The following is a 6,205-nucleotide window of genomic DNA, read 5'->3' on the forward strand; positions in this document are numbered from 1 at the left end:
GTAAGCGAAGAGCCAAAGGAGCTGCCCGCGAGGGCACAGGGGTGACATTGGTGACTTTTCCATTTATGCGTCTTCAAGAGCGCAAGCTCTTTGCAGCTGGGTGTGTAGATGTAGTAAGACCATCACCAGAAGGCAGGATGCTAAAAATAAGTTAGGGCAGCATAAGAAAGTCCCAGGTACAAGCCATAAGCCAGAGGGTGGGTGATGGTGTCCACACTGCGTGGCACGTTGCCCGTTCCAGAGCAGCTGCTACTGCGGCTCGGCTGTTGCCAGTACCTGAGCATGGCTCGGGCGTAGCTGCAGCGCGGTGTGGAAGGAGCTAAGAGGCCATGCTCTCCCCAGTCTTCTGTCCCCAGATTTCAGTAATTTAGGCTTGAACAGACTGCCCATGACAAAATGTCACAATAAAAGCTCATGCAATGGCATGTGATCAGGCCAGGAGCTAATGCAGGTGACCTGCACAGCGTGGCGATGAGGGGAGTTTTGCGTGAGGTAGTGGTTTCCCTGGGGAGCACCAGCCGACGCCGGTTTCCTACTGTCAAGGGTGGGGGAAAAGCAAGAAGTTTTGTAGAGCTCCAGCTATTGAAACAGCAGAATGGAGCAGGGATCCCTGCCAAGCACAGGGGTGGAAAAGGAAACTGGAGGATGGGAAGAGGGGAGCCCCGAAGGGCTGGAGAGGGAAAGTAAAGGCGAGAAAGACAATTAGAAATAACATCTCATTTTTGTGCCAGATTTTGAGGGTAAGGTAACTTCTTTCAGGCTTTCTGACAGCCTGCTGGGAGTCAGAACTGCTAATTCTCTGGAGGACGAAGCAGAATGCAGTAGCAGTTGGCTGATGAAGTGGTTGAGCAGGGAAGAAAATGAAGACAAGTAAAACTGAAAGCGAGGCATTTGGAAAATAGCCTGATTTAACCCCATTTTATCTGAAGCCAAACTTGGAGGGGCCACTAAAGGTGTTGCTTTTGTGAACAGGACCATACACAAGGCTTTTAAATTAATAATGAAGCAAGAAAAGGGGAATAAACACTGTATCTGTCCACAACTCTAAACGAAGCTTGTGGTTTCTTTTGGAAGCGAAGACTTGGCGCGCTGGGAGCAGCGCTGCTCCAGCAAGCAGACACCAGGACCGCCGGGAGTCCTGGGCTGATGCCAGCAGTGTGCAGTGGATTTCTGCAGGGCACTGGGCTAGTCACTGCGGCCGTCATTTTCTCTTTACTGCTTTTAATCTCGTGGATAATGGTGTTTCTGTCTTTGTAAAACACTCAGCAAAGTACTTAAGACATTTAAAAGGGGGAACTGTAACAATAGAAAAAAAATCCGCAAAACTAATGTTTTTAAATATTACAAGAGAAGCAGCGAATAACAAAGTGATAACAAATTAATGTGTATTTTCATGTTCCTGTATTTGTGGTCTTATGTTCAAGCACAGAGATACTTCCAAAAGGCACGTTTCATTTTAAAGTGTTTTTTCAAATTTTCAGAACATGTGTCGATCGTATAAAGAAAGGCTATAGGTAAAGAAGCGGACCAAATACCTTTTCTTTTCCAGATGTCATCAACTGTGTTTGTGAAGAAATTAATTGTGTAATTTTTTTAAAGGTAATTGCTTTTGATATAAGCACCTCGGAAAATATTTGCAGGTAGTTCTGACTCAAGTCGAAAGATCTTATTTTTCCACTCCTCTTTATTTTTTAACTTGGAAAAAAACCCTCCCATTGAACCATGTGAATTTATGAATGTAATCAGGAATGTGCGTGTGGTAACTTACTCCCTTTTACCACTTACACTCACAACAAAAGAATTCAGTGTTATCAGCTTCTGTTTGAACTGTAAAGCAATAAACAAACAGGTGATTGTTTTCTCATGAGCAAAGAAAGGGAAGGTTTGGTTCGTAGGTAAGCTCTTGCCTATGTGAAAAGGAAGAACAGAGCAGAGAACAAAGTCTGCAGAAACCTTATTTTTTTTGCCCTGGGGTCAATGTCTCCAGCATAACCTCATGTGCTGCACACCGCTGTCCCATCCAGCTTTGCAGAGTCCACAACGGGCCGGGTAACAAATTATTCAGTAACAAGAGCAGCCATTTTCTGTTGGTGATTTTTGTTTTGGAGAAGCTGGTTGCTTGCTGCTTGGGGTTTTTTTTTCCTAATACATTCAAAAGTCTGTATTATTGTACTCAGTGCTTAAAGCTCTATTCTTAATTGACTGTGAACAACAAAAACAGAAATGTCAAAAGCTGCTAGAGCACACTATTGGTCTCTTCGCCAGAATCTTCAGGTGTCTGAACTGAAATAGGAGGAAAAATGGGTTTAGACTCAATTGCCAGGAAACAATTACATTTACCTCAAATACCACATTTCGGTTAAAACCTCCAGCATTGTTCAACTTGAAGCAGTCGTATCGTTTCTGTGGAGGGTTACCTTATCCTTCTTGAAAGCCTCTTCCCCACCCTGCCCACCCCCAAACTGTATGTCAATTTTTTTTCAGTTTCCAAATGTTGTTTTATTTTTTTTAAAAAAAGTCAAAACCAGGTTTGAAAAGATGGAACACTTCATTTTGGAAGTAACCCAAAGCCTTCCCGCTTTCAGGAGCCGTTTCCAGCCCGGCGGGAAGAGCAGAGGTGCCCACGAGGCAGGGGAGAGCGCACACAGCCTGCTGTAGTTTCCAGTCCCAACATGAAAGGAACTTTCTGTAAACATTGGCAAAGCCGCTTCATTGTTTTCTTTCAGACTACTTCTTAAAAGACCCATTGCTGGAGGCCTTACAAAGAAAAAAAAAAAAAGCAGCTGACATCTGCAAAGCCGTCCTGTTGCTCTGGCAGGTATCGGCTGCGTCTTGCCCGGTGTCCCGGCAGTCCCTGCACCCTTTGTTCCAGACGAAGCATCTGTCATTTTGTTCTGTACGCACGCAGCCTTTGGTACAATGCTTCCTCACACACAGGGTCGTGTAGCCTAGGTGAGATGTGAGGAACGGTGAGAGTTTCAGGTTCGTCTACCAAGGTGACTGTTAAATAGGACCTGTGCAGCAGGCTGGGTTTCCCACTACCCCGGGAAGTCTGCTGGCTGGATTTCTGCTGTGTTTTCGCCTCTCGCAAGAGGGTCGTAAGAGGTCCCCGACTAGTTTGTGAAACAAGATGCTATAGAATCATAGAATCGTTTAGGTTGGAAAAGACCTTTAAGATCATCAAGTCCAACCATTAACCTAGCGCTGCCAAGTCCACCACCATGTCCCTGTTTAACTATGCCCTAACCGGGCACTGTCTGGAACAAATCATTTCACCTGGGACTTGCTCTTTAGGAAATGTGCTGATCACTCTCCCACAAAGTGCATCCACGCAGTGGGATGCTACTCTGGTCAGGTTTGCTACATGGGCACATCCTTAGTGATCCAACACAAGGCCGCTTAACTCTTTGACTTTGTTGTATGGAAAACAAAGCTCTGGGATATTTTGTCCCTTTAGGCCATAGTTAAGGTCTTACTTTCTGACAATCTTATTTTTTCTCCTGTTTCCCACCTCACATTACTGAGGAGCAGAGCTGGCAGCACTGATTAAACTGCAGGGGATTTCCGTAGTCCCCCAAAGTGTATTGGGAGAGCGTACAACCATCCTGCTGTATCAAAAGCAAACCTACTTTTTATCTTTGATTATGTTTCCTGATTTATCGTTTCATACATTCTTAGGTGTCTATGCAGGAAATAAAATGCTGAGGCAGTTGTTAGCAAATATTCTTGAACATACCCAAGGTACTCTAGTGTAAAAAGGCCCTTGTATCTGACTCCCAAGCTCACCGTAGAAGGAGAAGCCTAAAATGTACAGAGGCACTGGTTGCACCAGGCATCAGGAAACCAGACTCGGAAAAGTTTGTGGCTCCCGAGTGAGGAGTTCGCAGTCCCGCTGGTGGCTGGCTTTGGTGGCAGCACCTTAACACAGGGTTAAAAAGCTCCTATCCCTCCAGCTTTTGTTTCTGTTCTCACCCTTACTGGCAGCTCCGGCCACCCTAGCACAGCTGTGCGTAGGAAATATTGCCGCTCCCCCCCCCGGTCAAACCACCCGGTCCCTGATCTCTCCTTCAGGAGTTGCTTATTTTTTCTTTTATCCCATCATCCCAGGTTGCAGCACGACCCACCAGACACCTGCACTTGCACAGTGAAGCAGCCAACAAACTGACTTAAACCACACAGGCTTCTTCAATGGGCTTGTGTCAAGGCTAGCAGAGAGTGGAAGAGAAAGAGCGATCAATAAAGAAATTTAAAAAACTAAATAAAATAAAAAGGGCAGCTGGAAAATAAGTGGGAAGGTTTAAGATCTGCTCATCATAAGCCAATCAAACTAAATAAATGTTTCTGACAAAGAGGAAAGTTTAGTTCAGCCTCCTTTTATCAAAGCCTCAGGCAGCGGATTCTGGATTTCTAATGTTAAATTTTAAGCAACCTTTGTCATGCTGTTTATCATGAACAGCATTAGTAAACATAATGCAGTTCTTTATGCTACCCTAAGCATTGAAAAAAACTGAGCAGAATCTCCCACATTTGTTTATTAAGTAGTAAATGTATTACCTGCTTTTGTAAGTGCATAGCATAAAATTTTGTATCTAAGGGAAAAAAGTCAAGAATATGTCACATGGCAGCTAAAACAAGGTTGAAAAGTAAAGGCAAGAGACCTAGAGGTGAGTCTGGAAGCTACAGCCTTGAGAAGACTCAGCCACTGCAAGCCCTGTGAAAATACAAGTGCATTTGCAGCACCAAGCCTGTAGGACTCTGTCCAAATTGACCCCTCCCCAACCTTCAAGCCTTGACCGCCTCATGCGACGGAGGATGCAGGAGTTCTCAGGCTTGCACTGACCAGATGTTCTTTGAGCTACAGCTGCATCACTGCACGCTTGAACAACAAACTGCCAGGTCTGAAATAATTTTTTTCCAATCCTTTGCTCTGGGTATATTTTTTTTGGTTACTCTGTTTAGAAGTCGCTTGCCGTAATCGGGAGCTGTGAGTGAGTGTGTGGCGGGGCCGTTAGACAGGGCTGTTTATGAAACAGGGCGAGATACTGTGGTCTGTAGGACAGTCCCCAGCCACTGCTGAATCAGGGTTCTCCCAAGCCACAGGTCAATATTTACACCAGCACAAATGTTCAGGCCATCCCCTGCCGCAGGCAAGGCTGGCTCTAACACGGCAGCATCGTTAACCCCCACAGGCAGGAAAACCCTCTATCAGCTGAGCTCTGCCTCGGAAGAACGGGATACATCGCGGGACACCTGTGAGAGGGACAGTCCTCCTGATTCCTGGGGCTGTTGGGGCTGCCACGAGCACGTCACTCAGCCATAGGTTTACTCTGTGTCGCCTTCATGATCCTTGGCACTTTGTACACCTGCATCAAAGATCTTTATCTTTCAGCAAACAAGCCTGCAGTGAGGGAATAAATTCCTAACTATGACCTTTGGGTGCGCTGAGATTTTTTTTTCACCTACAAACAAAACAGGAATTTTTTTTTCCCCCCAAACAACCCTTATCTCTGTTGTTTTATTAGGCCCTTGTGTGCCCACTGGAAGCACTGCACTGCAATCTTCCCTTGACAGTGCTGGAAGATTGGGCCTCTGCTTCCCCGAGGGTGTGGACATCCCTTGCAACGTACACTAGGAGCCGAATGTGTGTTTTCTACCGTGCAATAATTGGGAGCTGCTTAACCTAAATGGGAGACCATCCCAGCGAAGCTGGAGCTGCTCTCGTAGCAGTGAGAGTCTCTGATCCCAGCGTGAGCCCCTGTGCCAAACCCCAGGCACTCGGCTGTCCCCTGTGGGACATCAGCAGCTCTTGGCAGCTGCCACCCAGCTGCCCACCCAGCTGCTCGGCATGGGGCTTGGCCGAGCTTGGTGGGAGCCAAGGCCATGGCACCAGCGCTGAGCTCCTCAGTAAAGGCAGAGGCAGGTCCGCCCTCGGCAGCCGGCCCTGGTGCTGAGGGTGGGAGTTAGGAAAGGGGCCAAACGCTCAGTCGCTCTCAGTTATAAAAAAAAGTTTAAAAATTTCCATCAACCTGTCATGGAGAACACACATGACAGAAAAATCAATTGGTTTGGTATCAGTTGCTATTTTTACTGGCACATTATTTGTTCAGAAGTTAGGGAGGCCTCCTCCCATAAGCAGGTTTCTCTTGGTCATTTGTCAGCTTACCAGCCACAGAGCTGCCCCCGCACTCCACTCTGCTGCCTGAAA

This window comes from Aptenodytes forsteri, unplaced genomic scaffold (genome assembly GCF_000699145.1).
Source record: "Aptenodytes forsteri isolate BGI_AS27 unplaced genomic scaffold, ASM69914v1 Scaffold54, whole genome shotgun sequence".
NCBI classification, from domain to species: Eukaryota; Metazoa; Chordata; class Aves; order Sphenisciformes; family Spheniscidae; genus Aptenodytes; species Aptenodytes forsteri.